Consider the following 21,583-nt stretch of genomic DNA (forward strand, 5'->3'; position numbering starts at 1 on the left):
CCCCTATAGTATCTTTCTTCATTGCTTATTACAGTCTTTGGTTTAAAACCTAATTTGTCTGTTATAAGGACTGCTACACCAGCTTTCTTTTGATGACCATTAGCATGATAAATGGTTTTCCACCCCCTCACTTTCAATCTGGAGGTGTCTTTGGGTCTAAAATGAGTCTCTTGCAGACAGCATGTCAATGGGTATTGCTTTTTTTTATCCAATCTGATACCCTGTGTCTTTTGATTGGAGTATTCGCACTAACATTCAGAGTAACTATTAAAAGATATGAATTTAGTGTCATTGTATTACTATAAAGTCGCTGTTTCTGTATATTGTCTCTGCTCCTCTGGTCTATGTTATTTTGGGGCTCTCTCTTTAACATTTCTTTCAGGGCTGGTTTAGTGATCACAAATTCTTTTAGTTTCTGTTTGTCTTGGAAGCTCTTTAATCTCTCCTTCTATTCTAAATGACAGCCTTGCTGGATAAAGTCTTCTTGGCTGCATATTTTTCTTGTTTAGCACCCTGAATATATCATGCCAGTCCTTTCTGCCTGCCAGGTCTCTGTGGATAGGTCTGCTGCCAGCCTTATATTTCTACACGTGTAGGTTAAGGACCTCTTATCCTGAGCTGCTTTCAGGATTTTCTCTTTGTCTCTGAAATTTACAAGCTTTGCTGTTATGTGTCGAGGTGTTGACCTATTTTTATTGATTTTGAGGGGGGGCTCTCTGTGCCTCCTGGACTCGAATCCCTATTTCCTTCCCCAGATTAAGGAAGTTCTCAGCTATAATTTGCTCAAATATATCTTCTGCCTCTCACTCACTCACTCTCTCTCTCTCTCTCTCCTCTTCTGGGATCCCAATTATTCTAATATTGTTTCACTTTATGGTTTCACTTATCTCTCAAATTCTCCCCTCATGATCCAGTAGTTGTTTATCTCTCTTTTTCTCAGCTTCTTTATTCTCCATCATTTGGTCTTCTATATCACTAATTCTGTCCTCTGCCTCATTTATTCTAGCAGTTAGAGCCTCCTTTTTTATTGCACCTCATTAATAGCCTTTTTGATTTTGACCTGATTAGGTTTTAGTCCTTTTATTTCTCTAGAAAGGGATTCTGTAGTGTTGTCTATGCTTTTTTAAAGCTAGTATTTTTTTTTTAAGATTTTATTTATTTATTCATGAGAGACAGAGAGAGAGGGGGGCAGAGGGAGAAGCAGGCTCCCAAGGAGCAGAGAGCCCGATGTGGGACTCGATCCCAGGACCCTGGGATCGCGACCTGAGCCGAAGGCAGACGCTTAACCATCTGAGCCACCCAGGCGCCCTAAAGCTAGTATCTTTATAATCGTTATTCTGAACTCTAGTTCCAACATCTTACTTATGACCATACTAATTAGGTCCCTGGCAGTCAGTACTGCCTCTTGTTCTCTCTGGGGGTGAGTATTTCCATCTTGTCATTCTTGCAAAAAGTGGTCACTTTTCTATTTGCAGAATTGCAGCAATTCTTTTCTTAGAGCTCCAGTTGACTTCACAGGTGTTCAGAATGATTTGATAGCTATCTAGCTGAATTCCAAGGACCAGACAAAACTAGGGACCCCTACTCCTCTGCCATCTCCTCCTCTCTCAAGTTTGCTTCACTTAAACAAAATTTAAGATTACATTTTCATCTAGAATTTTTTCAGTTTTTAATATACTGTTATCATGAATTTCCAAGAAGAAATTTACTATTTAGAATTTTCTAAGCTTATTTGACTACAGAATCTTTTTTAATGCAACACAAATTAACATCTACCTGACTGTTTTCCACGAAGCATGTTTGGAAGGCATGAGAAGAATTTTTCCAAGATAGAATTGATTGATTAATGATTACCCTTCAGACATGTTCATTAAACACCATTATGTGTCCACATTTTGTTGTTGCATCCATCCCATAAATCTCCATGTGGCTCTTAAAGATTGTCCTCCTAAGTTGTTTTTCTCTTGAATTATTTTTCTTATATTTATTGATACATGCAATTCAGTCAACCCACTTATTGAACACCTACTACATGGCAGACACTTTCGTAGGTGCTGGATATATTATAGTAAACAAAACATGCAATGATTTCTACTTTCTCACATCCTAGTGGGGGCAGATAAATAAAAAAGTAAAACATGGAATGGCAGATGTTAATGAGCATTATGAAAAAAAAATAAAGTGAGGAATGAAAAGCACTTGCAATTTAAATATAGCGGGTCAGGGAAGGTCTCACTGAAAAGGTTTCATTTCAGTGAAAACTGAAGAAGGCAACAGAGGGAGTCATGCATATATTTTGTGAAAGAAACTTACAGGCAGAGATAAAAGTGGAAACAACTGAAATGAAAGTACACCTTGCATTCTTGAGAAGGCTTAAGATGGCTGAGCAGAGTGAGCAAGTAAGTGGGTCCTGAGACAAGAAGTTAGAGAGATATTAGGAGTCAAATCATGTAGGGCTTTCAAGAAGCCCTTTTAAGGATTTGACTTTTATTCGAAGAATATGGAAAGTCATTCAAAGATTTAAGTAAAACAACATGATCTGATTTATATTTTCATAGAATCCTGTGTTGCAAATAGACTATGTGGGATGAGGTGGGGGTATGAGTGAAATCAGAAAACCCGTTTAGGGAGCTACTGTCATCCCATTGTGAGACAGAGGTGGATCAGACCAGAATGATACCAGAGCATGTGAAGAGAGGTAATCCTAGATTTATTTTGGAGTTTAGAGCTGTCATGACTACTGATGAATTGCATGTAATGACTTTTGCTGCCCTGCACTAGATTTTTTTCTGTTTTAGAAATTATGCACATATTTCTTTAACAAGGTAGAGAACAAAAAAGAATTTATCAATTATCTTTTCACCCCTACTCCACCTTAAAAAAAACAAAAAAGATGAAATCTACATTTTAATTTTTTCCCTTCTTCTCTCTGATGTAAAGTTAGATTTCCTAGAATCAGAACCTGCAGCAGGAAACTGTGGGGAAATGATTCCCTGAGGGAATGCTCTCAGGAGAACATGTGAGGAAAGCAGGATAGGGCAGGAGAGGAAGCTGTCTCAGCTGGACACTAGCTTCAGCCTGGTCCCATAGAGGCTCTAGAGCAAGAAGTATACCACAGAGTTGTTTCTACCTTGAGGCAAGGGGGTTGGCCTTTTATACCCACTGAGAGTTGGATAGGGGGCACAAGGCATAACCTCAACCAACAATATCCCCTACACCCCACCCCCCATTTTTTCCCTAGAATAACTTGTTTAGATCCAGACCATCATTTCATTATCCTTTCATTATTTGTATCATAGAAGCATTTCCTTTTCTCTGAATTATATATTTTTTGTGCCTTGTCCAGATTCCCTTCACCAGCTGCTCTGAGTTTTGACTCTAATATCTTATAGCCACAGCTTTCTCCAGAGGATTTCTCTCAGCTGATGACTGCTAACTTCCCAGGAGATGCCTATTACCCCTTGCTCAACAGTGGCAGCCTTTAGCCAATGACTGACACAAAATACAAAAGCCCATCCCCTTTGCCTCAAGGTAGGAAAACTATGTGGAGCCATTTAAACTACAGACCTCCTCATGTAATATGGCTTAGACTAAACTTTAGCTAAATTCACATCTTTGACTTCCTCCCCTGCCCTATCTTGCTTGTTTCATTTTCTTACAGGCTTTTCTTGAGAACACTTTCTCAATAAATCGTGTGTAGAAGAATCCCCATCTCAGGCTCTGCTCCTGAGGACTTGTACCTAAGGAATGGAAACTTTTTAGCTAATTAGGTGGGAAACACCATAGCAATGTATAATGGCATCATCCATTTAAAAAATAAAAGAACAGGCTCTCCTTTAAATAAGAAAGTTTACATTGTTCTACTTCCTTTGAATTTTATCCTAACACATTACATTTTATACCTAAGAGTCTTTCACTTGTCCATTACATTCTTCTCTGAAAAAAACAAAACGATGAATATATTTACAAGAGATAAAGACGGGCACTATATCATAATAAAGGGTACTATCCAACAAGAAGATTTAACAATTGTAAATATTTACACCCCCAAAATGGGAGCACCCAAATATATAAAACAATTAATAACAAACATAAAGGAACTCATTGATAATAATACAATAATAGTAGGAGACCTTAATACCTTAATATATCAATGGACAGATCATCTAAGCAGAAAATCAATAAGAAAACAATGGCTTTGAATGGCACATGGGATCAGATGGACTTAACAGATACATTCAGAACATTTTATCCTAAAGCAACAGAATACACACTCTTTTCAAGTGTACATGGGACATTATCCAGAGTAGATCACACACTAGGTCACAAATCAGGCCTCAACAAGTACAAAAAGACTGAGATCATACCTTACATATTTTCTGACCACTGTGCTATGAAACTCGAAGTCAATCACAAGAAAAAAATTGGAAAGACCACAAATACATGGAAGTTAACAACATGACACTAAAGAATTAATGGGTAAATCAGGAAATCAAAGAAGAAATTAAAAAATACATGGAAGCAGGGCAACCTGGGTGGCACAGATGGTTACACATCTAACTCCTGGTTTGAGCTCAGGTCATGATCTCAAGGTCGTGAGATGGAGCCCTGTGTCAGGCTCCATGCTCAGTGCATAGTCTGCATAAGATTCTCTCTCCCTCTCCCTCTACCCTTCCCCCACTCTAAAAATAAATAAATAAATCTTTTTAAAAAATTCATGGAACCAAATGAAAATAAAATCCTGGTCATCCAAAACCTTTGGGATGCACTAAGAATGCTCATAAGAAGGAAGTATATAACAATACAGGCCTACCTGAAGAAGCAAGAAAAATCTCAAGTAAACAATCTAACCTTACACCAAAAGGAGCTATAAAAAGAACAACAAATGAACCTAAAGCCAGCAGAAGAAGGATAATAAAGATTAGAGCAGAAATAAATGATATAGAAACTTAAAAAACCAAAGAACAGATCAATGAAACCAGGAGCTGGTTCTTTGAAAAAATTAATAAAATTGATAAACCCCTAGCCAGACCTACCAAAAAGAAGAGAGAAAGGATCCAAATAAAATCATAAGTGAGAGAGGATAAATAACAACCCACACCACAGAAATACATAAAATTCTAAGAGAATATTATGAAAAATTATGTGCCCCCAAATTGGGCAATCTGGAAGAAATGGATAAATTCCCAGAAACATATAAACTGCCAAAACTGAAGCAGGAAGAAATAGAAAACTTGAACAGACCAATTAACCAACAAAAAAATTGAATCAGCAATCAAAAATCTCCCAACAAACAAAAGTCCAGGACTACATGGCTTCACAGGGGAATTCTACCAAACATTTAAAGAACAGTTTAGACTATGGACCTGAGAAACAAACAGGGTTTGAGAGGGGAGGGGGGAGGGGGGATTGGTTAGCCCAGTGATGGGTATTAAGGAGGGCACGTACTACATGGAGCACTGGGTGTTATACAAAAACAATGGATCGTGGATCACTACATCAAAAACTAATGATGTATTGTATGGTGACTAACATAACATAATAAAATTAAAAACTACAAAAAAATTTAAAAAATTAAAAATTAAAAAAAAAAAGAACAGTTTAATACCTATTCTCAAACTGTTCCAAAAAGTAGAAATGGAAGGAAAACTTCCAAACTCATTCTAAGAGGCCAGCATTACCTTGATTCCAAAACCAAAGTCCCCTAAAAAGGAGAATTACAAGCCAATATCCCTGATGAACACTGACGCAAAAATTCTCAAAATACTAGGAATTTGAATCCAACAGTACATTAAAAGAATCATTCACCATGATCAAGTGGGATTTATTCCTGGACTGCAAATCTGCTTCAGTATTCACAGATCAATCAATGTGATACACCACATTAATAAAAGAAAGGATAAGGACCATATGATCCTCTCAATAGATGCAGAAAAAGCATTTGACAATGTACAATATCCATTCATGATAAAAACCCTCAAAAAAGTAGGGATAAAGGGAACATACCTCAACATCATAAAGGCCATGTACAAAAGACCCGCAGCTAATATTATCCTCAATGGGGAAAAACTGAGAGCTTTTCTTCAATGGTCAGGAACAAGACAGGGTTGTCCACTCTCACCATTGTTATTTAACATAGTACTGGGAGTATTAGCCTCAGTAATCAGACAACAAAAAGAAATAAAACGAATCCAAATCAGCAAGGAAGAAGTCAAACTTTCACTATTCGCAGATGACATGATACTCTATGTGGAAAACTGGAAAGACTCTGCCAAAAAATTGCTAGAACTAATTATACGAATTCAATAAAGTCGCAGGATACAAAATCAATGTACAGAAATCTGTTGCATTTCTATACAGCAATAATGAAGCAGCAGAAAAAGAAATCAAGGAATTGATTCCATTTACAATTGCACCAAAAACCATAAGATACCTAGGAATAAACCTAGAGTTAAAAGATCTGTACTCTGAAAACTATAGAACACTTATGAAGGAAATTGATGATGACACAAAGAAATGGAAAAACATTCTATGCTCATGGATTGGAAGAACAAATATTGTTAAAATGTCTATACCACCCAAAGCGATCTACACATTTAATGCATCCCTATCAAAACACCAACAGCATTTTTCACAAATCCTAAAATTTATATGGAACCACAAAAGACCCTGAATAGCTAAAGCAATCTTGAAAAAGAAAAGCCCCAAAGCTGGAGGCATCATAATTCCAGACTTCAAATGATATTACAAAGTTGTAGTTATCAAGACAGCATGGTACTGGCACAAAAATAGACACATATATCAATAGAACAGAATTGAAAACCCAGAAATGGACACACAACTATATGGTCAACTTATCTTTGAGAAAGCAGGAAAGAATATCCAATGGAAAAAAGTCTCTTCAATAAGTGGTGTTGGGAAAATTGGACAGCCACATGCAGAAGAATGAAACTGGACCACTTTCCTACACCACACACAAAAATAAATTCAAAATGGATGAAAGACCTAAATGTGAGACAGGAAACCTCCAAAATCCTAGAGGAGAACACAGGCAGCAACTTCTTTGACCTCAGTGGTAGCAACTTCTTACTAGACATGTCTCTGGAGGCAAGGGAAACAAAAGCAAAAATGAACTACTGGGACTTCATCAATATAAAAATATTGTGAAGGACACAATCAACAAAACTAAAAGGCAACCTTCGGTATGGGAGAAGATATTTGCAAATGACATATCTGATAAAGGGCTATTAAAGAACTTATAAAACTCCACACTCCAAAAACAAATAATCCAGTTAGAAAATGGGCAGAAGACATGAAGAGACATTTTTCCAAAGAAGACATACAGAAGACTAACAGACACATGAAAAGATACTCAACATCACTCATTATCAGGTAAATACAAATCAAAACTACAGTGAGATGTGACCTCACACTTGTCAAAATGTCTAAAATTAACAACAGGTGTTGGCGAAGATGTGGAGAAAGGAGAACCCTCTTACACTGTTGGTGGGAATACAAACTGGAGCAACCACTCTGGAAAACAGTATGGAGGTTCCTCAAAAAGTTAAAAATAGAACTACCCTATGATCCAGTAACTGTACTACTAGGTACTTACCCAAAGGATACAAAAATACTGATTCAAAGGGATACATGCACCCCAATGTTTCTAGCAGTATTATAACAATAGCCAAATTAAGGAAAGAGCCCAAATGTCCACTGACTGATGAATGAATAAAGAAAAGGTGGTATATATACAATGGAATGTTACTCACCTATAAAAAAGAATGAAATCTTGCCATTTGCAGTGACATGGATGAAGTTAGAGAGTATTATGCTAAGCAAAATAAATCAGAGAATGACAAATACCATATGAGTTCACTCATTTAAGAAATGAAACAAATGAACAGAGGGGGGTAAAAAAAAAGAGAGGCAAATCAAGAAACAGACTCTTTTATAGAGAATAAACTGATGGTTACCAGAGGGAAAGTGGATGGGGAGATGGGTTAAATAGGTGATGGGTATTAAGGAGGGCACTTATTGTGATGAGCACTAGTGTTGTATGTAAGTGATGAATCACTAAATTCTACACCTGAAACTAATATTACACTGTATGTTAACTAGCTTGAATTTATATAAAAACGTGGAGAAAAATGAATAAAAGATTGATATTAGATATGAAAAAAGAAATTTTACATTGCTCTACTTCCTTTGAACTTTATCATAACACATTACATTTTATGCCTATGTCTTACTTGTCAGTTACATTCTTCTCTGAAAAAAAGAAAGATGAATATACTTTTATTTTCTGTATCTATAATACTCCAAGTATAAAATTTTCTTCTGAAATAAATCATTCTTGCAAATAATATTAATAATAAAATTGATGAAACATTATAAATTTTTTACAGATTTTAAAAAATCAATATTATATATAAAAAGTAAATTTTTACTGGAAATACATTAACAAGATGAGTAAGATATTTCTTAATCAGTTCCAGTATCCGTGGATAATTCTTACTTACTACTAAAATGAAAAAAATGCCCAGCAGCAATTCTGTTCCTATTTTTGTAACTGTTGTTTTAATAGATGTAAGAGATAAGATACCTCATTCAAATAAAAAAATGAGAATGGGATTGGAACAATCTTTTTTACTGAAGTATAATTAACATTCAATGTTATATTAGTTTCAGATGTACAGTATAATGATTCAACAATTCTATAAATTTGCTGGTGCTCATCAAGAAGACTAAGTATACTCTTGATCCTCTTTACTTCACCCATCCCCCCACCCATCTCCCCTCTGGCAACAACCAGTTTGTTCTCTGTATTTAAGACTCTCTTCTTTTGTTTGTCTCTATTTTCTTTGTTCATTTGTATTGTTTCTTAAATTCCACATGAGTGAAATTATATGGCATTTTTCTTTCTCTGACTTATTTCACTTAACATTATATCCTCTAGATTCACCCATGTTGTTACAAATGGCAAGATTTCATTCTTTGTTATGGCTGAGTAATATTCCATTGCATATATATACCACATCTTCTTTATCCATTCATTGATCAACGGACACTTGGGTTACTTCCATATCTTGGCTATTGTAAATAATACTACAATAAATACAAATATGCACATATTTTTTGAATTCGTGCAAATTCTGTAGAATTTGAATTTCTGTAGACACCCAGTAGTAGAATTACTGGGTCATAAGGTAATTCTATTTTTAATTTTTTGAAAAAAATCTCCATACTGTTTTCCATAGCAACTGTACCAATTTACATTCCTACCAACAGTGCATGAGGGTTCTTTCTTCTCCACATCCTCACCAACACTTATTGCTTATCTTTTGATTCTAGCCATTCTGACAGGTGTAAGGTGATATCTCATTTTGGTTTTACTCTGCATTTCCCTGATGTTGAGATGTTGAGCATCTTTTTATGTGTCTGTTGGCCAGTTGTACGTCTTCTTTGGAAAAAAAAAAAAGTCTATTCAGGTCCTTTGCCCATTTTTTAGATTTTTTTTTATTTAGGGGGAGAGAGAGAGCAGGGGGAGGGTCAGAGGAAGAGGGAGGGAGAGAATCTCAAGCAGACTCCACACCAAGCAAGGAGCCTGATGCAGGGCTCTATCCCACAACCCTGAGATCATGACCTGAACCAAAATCAGGAGTCAGATGCTTAACCAACTGAGCACCCAGGTGCCCCTCTGCCTATTTTTTAATTGATTATTTGTGTTTCTGGTGTTGAGTTGTAGAAGTTCTTTATATATTTTGGATAGTAACCCCTTATTGGATATATCATTTGCAAAAACCTCCCATTCAGTAGGTTGCCTTTTTGTTTTGTTGATGGTTTGTTTGCTATACAAAAGCTTTTTATTTTGGTGTAGTCCCAATAGTTTAATTTTGCTTTTCTTACCCTTGCCTAAGGAGACATATCTAGAAAAATGTTTCTATGGCTGATTTCAACTAAATTACTGCCTGTTTTCTCCCAGGATTTTTGTGGTTTCAGGTGTCACATTTAGGTCTTTAATCCATTTTGAGTTTACTTTTGTGTATGGTGTATGATAGTGTTCCAGTTCATTCTTTTGCATGTAGCTGTCCAGTTTTCCTAGGACCATTTGTTGAAGGGTGAACGGAAGAAGTTTTATCATAGCAATATCACAATTCTTTTTTTTTTTTTAAGATTTTTTTTTATTATTTATTTATTTGACAGAGACAGCGAGAGCAGGAACACAAGCAGGGGGAGTGGGAGAGGGAGAAGCAGGCTTCCTGCTGAGCAGGGAGCCTGATGCGGGACTCGATCCCAGGACTCTGGGATCATGACCTGAGCCGAAGGCAGCCGCTTAATGACTGAGCCACCCAGGCGCCCCAATATCACAATTCTTTGAACTGCTTCTGAGTTAAATGCCAGAAAGCACTTGGTGATCTAGCTTCAATAACGCATTTTAATAATTTGAGTAGCATCTTGATAAAGTCCTTTTTCAACTTTGTTGAAAACAATAATTGGAAATCATTTGACTTACCACAGATTTTTTTTAAAGATTTTATTTATTTATCTGAGAGAGAGAGAGCACAGAGGGAGGAGAAGCAAGCTCCCCGCTGAGCAGAGAGCCTGATGTGGGGCTCAATCCCAGGACCCTGAGATCATGATCTGAGCCGAAGGCAGATGCTTAACCCACTGAGCCACCCAGGTGCCTTTGCCACAGATTTTTCAACACAATATCTAGGGATTTTCTTTCTCAATACCAGCAACAAGAAGTCCAAATAACTCTTGGCATCCCAAAGGTTTTTGACTCTAAAAGGAATGAACCACAGTAAATAAAAGATATTCTTTGCTTCCAAAATGACTCTATTTTTCCTCAGATATGCTGGGATTTACACTGAGTCAATTTGGGTGCATGGTATTTTGAAACGCTTTTTCCAGGTTGGAGTCAACTAATCATTTTTCTGCCTAAACGAATCTTGTATTTATATTTCAAATTCTCAATCAGCTCTAGATATAACTCTAGAGATATTTTAATGTCTTTCCTCGAGCATGTAAATTCCTCTCATGCTTAAGATGGCCACAACTCTTAAGTTGTGTTAATGACAGTGAGCACAAAATAAAATGTAATTATAAAACTCCATATAGATGTGTGAAAAAGATGAGGTCATCAATTTGTAGAATTTGCAGGATTTGCACGGATTAGATTTAAAAGATAGAGTAAAATAAGTATCTATTTTCAGAGAGGACCACAAAAGGACTTTCGATTTTTGTTTTATCCGTCAATCTTTGTCCTTTTGATCGTCTTTTTTGTTTTATCATGGTATCGAGGTGATCATTTAGCACTTGGTAAGAGTTTTAATAAAAAGGATCAAACAAAGTAACCATGAAAATCAATATCCTTCCAGTAACCTTTAGACATTTAATCACACCTCAAGAAAGCTATATCATCTGTGTGGTTTTAAAAAAGCAGTTCTTGGGGCGCCTGGGTGACTCAGTTGGTTAAGCGACTGCCTTCGGCTCAGGTCGTGATCCTGGAGTCCCGGGACCGAGTCCTGCATCGGGCTCCCTGCTCAGCAGGGAGTCTGCTTCTCTCTCTGACCCTCCCGCATCTCATGTTCTCTGTCTCTCATTCTCTCTCTCACAAATACATAAAATCTTAAAAAAAAAAAAAAGCAGTTCTTTTTCAGGGCACCTGGATGGCTCAGTTGTTAAGTGTCTGTCTTCGACTCAGGTCATGATCCCAGAGTCCTGGGATCGAGCCCCGCATCGGGCTCCCTGCTCGGCGGGAAGCCTGCTTCTCCCTCTCCCACTCCCCCTGCTTGTGTTTCCTCTCTCACTGTGTCTCTCTCTGTCAAATTAAGTAAATAAAATCTTAAAAAAAAAAAAAAAGCAGTTCTTTTTATTTAAGATTTTATTTATTTATTTGACAGACAGAGAGAGCACAAGCAGAGGGAGTGGCAGAGGGAGAGGGAGAAGCAGGCTCCCCACTGGGCAGGGAGCCTGATGCGGGGCTTGATCCCAGGGCCCTGGGATCATGACCTGAGCCAAAGGTAGCTGCTTAACCAACTGAGCCACCCTGGCACCTCAGCAGGTTTTTTTTCTTTAGTTTCCAGTAATTATTTTTTATTCACCAGGTGATAATCTAGTTACACAACTGAAACTCCTAATGCTTTAAAAACAAACAAAAAACCTTGATGGCAATAATAGACCTTTTGAGAAAGAAGAGAAATTACTTCAAAGCATAATGAGATTTCTTTTTCAAATTATGGTCAAAATCACACATTCTAATAAATGCTGTAAAGAAATAGACCAGAGTTCTGGGAGAAAGAATAACAGTGGAATCCTAGTTTAGGTTGGGAAATAAGAGAAAACCTCTCTAAGTGACATTTAAGTCAGGATGCAAGGGAGAAATAGGCTTTAGAAAAGTGATGGAAAGAAATATGTAAACCTCAAACTGAAGAAAAACAATCCTCAGATGAAGTGAAAGAGAAACCAAGGAGAATTCATTCAAAGAAAACAAACAATCCAGAAAGTAAGCCCTAACTGACAAAGAATGCAGTTTGAAAAACAACACGTGATAAGATGCAGCAAGTGCTGGGCTTTATAGAACTACTTAGTAAACATGAACGCAGTAAAACAAGAGTTTAAAGATTAAATGAAAAATAAACGGAATAGAAAGAAAAATAGAAATTTTAATGCTAAGGAAATAAAAGGAGATCCAAATTGCAGGAGAAATTGCATGGACAGGACAGATACAGCTAAAACTCAAATGAAGGCAGGAGAAAAATTTAATGTAATAATGATGAATGAATAAAGAAAAACATAGAGAATAAAACAAATGGTGTAAAAATATAGTATAGAAATCAGAGAAACAATCTCATATTAGAGTATTAGGATATTTAAATATCCCTAAAATAGTGAACCTAACAAAGAGAACCAAATACATATAAATATATGCATATATTTATTTTATATATTTTATATATTATTTTAATATATTATAAATATAAAACAATCATATTTTATATATTATTTTATGATATATATTTTTATATTTATGTTATATATTTATTATATATTTAAATATATTTAAAAATTGAATATAGGAAAAATTCCTTGAAATAAACAAATAAATATGAAAATCAAAATCTGCACATAAAAATGGTATACCACACACCAAAAATAATAGTAATAATAATAATACTGGGCATAAATGACAGATCCTGCTTACTGTTGAACTTTAAGAATAAAAACAAAAACAGGGCACCTGGGTGGCTCAGTGAGTTAAGCATCTGTCTTCAGCTCAGGTCATGATCTCAGGTTCCTGGAACTGACCCCTGCAAGGGCTTCTTGCTCATTGGGGAGCCTGCTTCTCCTCCTCCCTCTGCACCCCCCACTCGTGCTCTACCTTTCTCTCAAACTAAATAAATAAAATCTTTTAAAAAAGGAAAAAATAAAAACAAAAACAACCAAAAAAAAGAAAGAAAAAGAATAAAAACAAAAGTCCTCACACATGTGAACAAAAAATAAAAATAAAATCACTTAAAAGTAGAGCTGGGAATCAGACTGGCTTCTCACAGTAATGTTCAATGCCAGAAGCAAATGGAGAAAGGTCTATAAATTATAAGGGGAAAATGGGTATGACTTACAAATATTAAACCCATATAAGTTGTCATTCAAATAAAAAGGTTAAGAGGTGTTTTCAAACATGAAGTCTCTCTGAACACATAGCACCCAGGAACTCCTCAATGAATAGCACTTCACACTGATAAATCAGTTACCGAAAAGCTGATTCAAAATTAAGAACCCAAAGACATTCAATGGTAAGTGATGATCATCATATAAACATAGAACTAAGACCAAACAACTAGGAAAAAATTATTCCAAAAGACAACCAAATTACTATGGTTTGTGCTCACAACCATGAGGTAAATGGGTTGGGACTTACTCTTCAACCATGAACAAAGAAAGGGTGTCAACTCCCACCACTTCAAATTTGTTCTAGAAGTCATAGGCAATCCAATAAAGTAAGACAAATAAATGAAAATGATACATATGTGAAGAAGAGTGTGATATTGTAATTTTTAAAGGAAATATATATTTAGTCTTCCTCCTGTTCTTAGAACAGAGCTCCAAAAACCCTAGGAATCTCCTGTGATTAAAGCAATAAAGTTGTCTTTTGATATGTTAATAAGGTAACTTTCGGAAAGACCCTAGGGTCACCTAAGGGTGAGGAATGTTCACCCGGAGGAACCAATCATGTAATTAGAAGTTTGGAACTTTCAGTCCCATCCCCTGAACTCTGAAGAAGGGAGAGGAGCAGGACAGGAGCTGGAGTCAATCACCAGTGGTAATCATGCCTGTGTAATAAAGCTTTGATCAAAACCCAAAAGAAAGGGATTTGAAGAGCTTCCAGGTTGATGAACACATTCATGTAGGGAGGGTGATGCATCCCAAATCCACAGGGAGAAAAGCTCCTGCATTCAGGATCCTCCCTGACTTCACCCTATCTATCTCTTGATCTGTATGTTCATCTGTATCTTTTATTATATTCTTTAATAAACTGATAAATATAAGTGTTTCCTTGAGTTCTGTGAACCTCTCTAGCAAATAATCAAATCCAAGTCTGGGTGCCTGGGTGGTTCAGTCAGTTAAGTGTCTGACTCTTGATCTCAGCTCAGGTCTTGATCTCAGGGTTGTGAGTCCAAGCCAGAAGTTGGGGTCCACACTGGGCATGGAGCCTACTTAAAAAAAAAAAAAAGGGCGCCTGGGTGGCTCAATTGGTTAAGCGACTGCCTTCGGCTCAGGTCATGATCCTGGAATCCCAGGATCGAGTCCCGCATGGGGCTCCCTGCTCGGCAGGGAGTCTGCTTCTCCCTCTGACCCTCCTCCCTCTCATGCTCTCTGTCTCTCATTCTCTCTCTCTCAAATAAATAAATAAAATCTTTAAAAAAAAAAAAAAATCAAATCCAAGGAGAGAAGGTCATGGGAACTTCCAATTTATAGCCAAATCAGACAAGTTGCAGTTAACCTGGGATCTCCAACTTGCAACTGGCATCTGAGTTGAGGAATGGGGCAGTCTTGTAGGACTAAGTCCTTAGCCTGTAGGATCTGATGCTATGTCTAGGTAGATAGTGTCAGAATTTAGTAAAGTTGTAGGACATCTAGCTGTTGTCAGAGACACCAAAAGTATCAGAAGTGTTGTGAGTGTGGAAGCAGTGTGAGAGTAAAGGAGATACATAAGAGCAGAATTGGGTTTTTCCCTAACACAAAAAGTAAAATTGCTTTTATTTATAGATGGCAGGACAAGGTATATAGAAAATCCTGAGGAACCTAAAAAAAACCTGTGAGAACTACTAAATGAGTTAAGCAAGGTCACAAGATACAAGGTCAATATATAAAACACATTGTTTCTAAATCCAAATAATGAACAACTAAGAATTGAAATTTACAATAACATCAACAAATTAAAAAAAACTTATGAACAAACTTAGAGTGAAAACTACAAAACACTCCTGAAAGGACTAAAGACCCAAATAAATGGACAGACATATCCAGTTCACAGATTGGAATAGTCAATATCATTAAGATTTCAATTCTCCCTGGGGCTTGTAGGTGGCTCAGTTGGTTGAGTGCCTGACTCTTGGTTTCAGGTCAGGTCATGATCTCGGGGTCGTGCTCAGCGGGAATTCTGCTTTTCTCCCTCTCCCTTTGCCCCCGCCCCCACCAACCCATGTTCTCTCTCTAAAATAAATAAATAAATCTTAAAAAAAAAAAAAAAAAAGATTTCAGTTCTCCCCAAGTTGATCTATAAATTCAATGCCATTCCAATCAAACTATTAGCAAGATTTTTTTTAATTAATAAGTTCATTCTAGAATTTAAATGGAATTATGAAAGACCTAAAATAGCCAGAACTGTTTTGAAAAAGACTAAATTGAGGAGACTTACACTACCCAATTTTAAGACTTAATATAAAGCTACAGTAATCAAAACAGTATGATTATGGAGTGAGGATAAAAATAGATCAATACAGGGGCGCCTGAGTGGCTCAGTTGGTTAAGTGGCTGCCTTCGGCTCAGGTCATGATCCCAGAGTCCTGGGATCAGCCCCGCATCGGGCTCCCTGCTCGGCGGAGAACCTGCTTCTCCCTCTCCCTCTGTCTGCCACTCTGCCTACTTGTGCTCTCTCTCTGTTAAATAAATAAATAAAAATCTTTAAAAAAAAAAAATAGATCAATACAACCAGATAGTCCAGAAATAAACACATATATGTAGTCAACTGATTTTTGACAAAAGTTCTGAGGCAATTCAATGGGAAAGGGATAATCTTTTCAACAAATGGTGCTAGAACAACTAGACATCTATATGGTAAAAAACAAATATTAATCTTCATTCTATACCCAAATATTAACTTGAAGTGGATTATAGACCTAAAGATCAATACTAAAACTATAAAACCTAGAGGAAAAAAACAGAAGAAAATCTTGCAAGTTTGAATTTGGTGAAGATTTCTTTAGATAATTACAAAAAGGATGAAACATAGGACTTTATAAAAACTAAAACCTCCTGCCTTTTGAAAAAAAATATTCATAATACATAAATCTGATAAAGGACTAGTATCCAACATATATATATACACACTCTTACAATTCAATGTTAGGAGACAACTCAGTTTAACAATGGGCAAAAGATTTCAACAAACACTCCACATGACAACATACACAAATTGCTGATAAGCACATCAAAAGATGCTAGTATCATTAGTCACAAGGAAAATGCAAATTAAACCATGATCAGATACAAATACACAAGCAGCAGAACGGCTAAAATATATATATATTTTTTTAAAGATTTTATTTATTTATTTGACAGAGAGAGTCACAGCGAGAGCAGGAACACAAGCAGGGGGAGCGGGAGAGGGAGAAGCAGGCTTCCCGCGGAGCAGGGAGCCCGATGTGGGGCTCGATCCCAGGACCCTGGGATCATGACCCGAGCCGAAGGCAGTCGCTTAACCGACTGAGCCACCCAGGCGCCCCAGAACAGCTAAAATATTTAAAACTGACAGTGCCGCGTGTTTGTGAGCATGTGAAGCAAGTAGGATTCTCGTACACAGTTGGTGGGAATGTGAATTGTTAAAATTACTATAGAAAACAGTGTAGCAGTTTCTTACAAAATTAAACATATGCTTACCGTATAACCTAGTAACTACACTTCTTTTTTACCCCCCCAAAATTAAAACATATTTCTACACACAAAAAGGATATGTACAAGAATGTTCACGGGTTTATTTGTTTTTCTTATGATAGACGAAAACCGCAAACAGCTAAAATGTCTATCAACAAGTGAATGACCAAACACAATGTGACTTGTTCATACAATGAACTAGTACTCAGCGATAAAAAGGAACAAACTATTGTTACACACAACATGACTAAGTCCCTGAAAGAAGCCATATAAAGAAGTACATGCTGTGTATGGTTACATTTATTGAAAACTCTGGAAGATTAATCTAATCTATGCCAGATAGCAGATCAGTGGTTATGTGGGACAGAAAGGAGTGATTGGCTGGGAAGAGGAAAATGGGGAACTTTGGGGTGATGGAAATGTTTTATGTCTTGAATACAGTGGTAGTAACATGTTCAAAACTCATGAAACTATATATTTAAAATGAGTGCATTTGATTGTATGTAAGTTGGACCGCAATAAAATTGGGGGGGGGAAGCAAAGAGATACATAACATCTTATTCTCAATATAATTTCTCCTAAAATAATGTGGTACATTTCATGTAAGGCTTTGGTTTAAAATATGTGTATTTCAAACTTTATTAATTAAATCCTGTCTTCCTATTGAAAAATACCATATGTTCTGAAAATATAGAAATAATTTAACAAAAATGAGAAGGTATGAAGTATTTTTATAGTAGGGAGAAAACCCATATTGTCTAAAAAGGGAATATACACACACAAGAAGAATGAAAAGTATAGCTCTAAATTTTTAGGAGAATAAAAATACTCTGTACAATATTTTGGTGACAAATATGTGTCTTTATACTTTTGTCCAAACCCATAGAACGCACAAAAATAACAAGAGTAAAAACCCTAAGGTAAGCTATGGACTTTGGGTACTTGTGATTTGTCAATGTAGGTTCAACTTTGGTTAAAAAAAGTACCATTCTGGAGAATGATATTGATAATGGGGGAAGCTGTGCATGTGTGGGGGCAGGAGGCATAGGAGAAATCTCTGTACCTTCCTCCGAATTTTTTGTAAACCTTAAACTGCTCTAAAAATTAAAACCTTTAAAAAAATTAATAGAACTCTTCATCTAAAAAGGGTAAATTTAACCTTATACAAATTATACATCAATAAAAGAAATTGATGGGGGAAAAAGTATAGCTTCAACTCGTAATAATTTTTATGGTCATGTTGTGAATAAATATCTGCAATCCAGCAATTCCTTCAGCATATTTTTTTCTAGCACTTTCAAGTATGATAAATATAATACATTGAAAAGACATGTATAGTATGATCCTAGTTTATAAAACTATTTTTATTTATCTACTTGCCCACCACCTACATATCCACAGTTTTGTCTGTTTCATAAAGTATGTTTGGAATTATTCTTACCAAGTGCTAAACCTTGTTATCTCTGGCCATTTTGAGTAAATTGTTGCTTTCTCCTAAGGCCTTCCCTGGTCAACTTAAAATTGAATCCTCACCGAACCTAGCATTCTCAATCTCTCGTCCCTAATTTATTTTTCTCCAGTGAACTCTATCACCATCTGACATACTATTTTATTTTTTAAAATTTTAATCAACTTTATTGCAATATAATTTATATGCAATTAAATGCACCCATTTAAGTATATGCTTGGTCTGTAGGATCCTTTTCCTGTAATGACTTTGATTTTAGTATCAGGGTAATTCTGCCCTGAAAATGACTTGGACTCATAAAATGAGTCTGTAGAAGATTGGTATTATATGTTCCTTAAATGTTTGGTAGAATTTGCCAAAGAAGCCATCTGAATCTTGATTTCTTTTTGTGGGAAAAATTTTAGTTATGTATTTAATTTTCTTGGTTGATAGAGCATTGTTAGTTTTGTCAGTTTGATAGCTTATATCTTTCCAGGCATGGATATATTTTAATTTGCATGTTTTATTTACTGACATTAATTTGGTCACGATAACACTCCTTAATATCTTTTTAATACTGGGTATCGGGGCACCTGGGTGGCTCAGTTGGTTAAGCGACTGCCTTCGGCTCAGGTCATGATCCTGGAGTCCCAGGATCGAGTCCCACATCGGGCTCCCTGCTCAGCGGGGAGTCTGCTTCTCCCTCTGCTTCTCCCCCCTCTCATGCTCTCTCTCTCTCTCATTCTCTCTCTCAAATAAATAAATAAAATCTTTTAAAAAAAAAATACTGGGTATCATTAGTAATGACGCTCTAACATTCCTGATATCGATAATTCATGACTTCTCTTTTTATTGATCAGATTCACTAGAGCTTTATCAACTTTATGTATCTTTAAAAAGAACCAGCTTGCAGTTCACTGACTATCACTTGTTCATTTGCTATTATACCAAACTCTGCTCTTATCTTTATAATTGCCTTCCTTTTATTTGGGCTTAATTTGCTCCTCGTTTTCTATCTTCTTAAGATGGAAGCTTAGTTCATTGATTTTAGAACTGCTTTTTTTTCTAACATAAGCGTTTAAGCCTATGACTTGGCCAGGAAGCAATTCTTTAGCTCTTTCTTACAAATCATGGTATATTTTTTCATTTTCCTTCCATTCAAAATATTTTCCAACTTCCCTATGATTCCGCCTTTGACCCATGGGTTATTTAAAAATGTATTATTAACTTCCAGTATTTGGTAATGTTTCAGAAATCTTTCCAGTATGGATTTGTGATTTAACTCCATTGTGGTCATAGAACTCACATTTCAATCATTTTAAGATGCAAAAGAGTATAAGCTACGTGATTTTTCATTCGTTGAGAATTGTTTTATGATCTAGCACATGGTCTCTCCTGTTAAATGTTATGTGCACATTCGTCAAGAATGTGTATTCCGCTGTTGGTGGTGGAGTGTTGCTGTTGATGTTGCTCCGGTCTTTTCTAGCCCTACTTATTTTTTGTGTACTTCTTCCATTAACTACTGAGAAAGGAGTGTGTTCAAACCTTAAACTGTGATTGTAGATTTGCCTATTTTTCCCTCCAATACTGTCAGGTTTGGCTTCATATATTTTCAAGCTCTCATCAGGAATAAACAGATGGGAAGGTATGTTTTCTTTACTGATTAAATCTTGTTATCGTGATAGCAGTGCTTCTTTTCATCCCTGGTAATAGTCTCTGTTCTGACATCTTTGTCTGACATTCCAACTTTAGGGTGATTAAAATTTGCATGGTAGATCTCTTTTCAGTCTTTTAAGCTGACTTTATATGCAGCCTAACAATCTGCCTTTTAATTAGAGTTCTTAGATGGTTTATTGTTTATGTTATTATTGTTATTGTTGGGTTTCTAACCTATTACCTCGCTATTTGTACTATCTGAACCTTGTTCTTTTTTTCCTATCTTTTGGATTAATTGAGTATTATTATTCCATTTTATCTCTACTATTTGTTGTTATTTTATTGGTTCTTCTAAGATTTACAATATATATGTTTAACATATCACAATCTATCTGCAAATAACACACCTTTCCCCATATAACGTAAAACCTTCACAACAATGTACTTCCATCACCCAACTCTGGTTTTCCTTTCTGTGCTCTTGTTGTCATGTTTTAATTCTACATATTATAGGCCCATAACACATTGCTATTATTTTTGCTATAAGCGCTTCATTATCTTTTTTTTTTTTTTAAAGATTTTATTTATTTTTTGACAGAGAGAGAGACAGCGAGAGAGGGAACACAAGCAGGGGGAGTGGGAGAGGGAGAAGCAGGCTTCCCGCGGAGCAGGGAGCCCGATGCGGGGCTCAATCCCAGGACTCTGGGATCATGACCTGAGCCGAAGGCAGACGCTTAACGACTGAGCCACCCAGGCGCCCCATCGCTTCATTATCTTTTGAAGAGTTAAAAATATTTTTTTTAAAGATTTTATTTATTTATTTGACAGAGAGAGACACAGCGAGAGAGGGAACACCAGCAGGGGGAGTGGGAGAGGGAGAAACAGGCTTCCCGCGGAGCAGGGAGCCTGATGCGGGGCTCGATCCCAGGACCTGGGATCATGACCTGAGCCGAAAGCAGACGCTTAATGACTGAGCCACCCAGGGACCCCTAAAAATATTTTAAACATCCATACCACAGGCCCATGTTTCCCCAGCTGTCCACTGAGGGGCCCCAGGACACTGTAGCAAACTCACAGGGACACCATAAGGTATTTACAATTTTCTAGGAAAACCTAATATTTGACATCCACTGGACAAGGCATGAACAACTAGCTTCTGGTAGTTGATAGCTTCAATATTCAATCATGCTTCCTTCCTTTTACAGATGACTTATTTTAAGAAGCTGGCAGCTTCTGTAATATACAGCAAATATCACACAAAAAAATCAGTGTGAAACAGGCAAGGGAGGTGGTGGTCTCTGATCTGCTTCTGAAGTT

Source organism: Mirounga angustirostris, unplaced genomic scaffold (assembly GCF_029215605.1).
Source record: "Mirounga angustirostris isolate CCGP_5_RB_7025 unplaced genomic scaffold, mMirAng1.0.hap1 SCAF_13, whole genome shotgun sequence".
NCBI lineage: Eukaryota > Metazoa > Chordata > Mammalia > Carnivora > Phocidae > Mirounga > Mirounga angustirostris.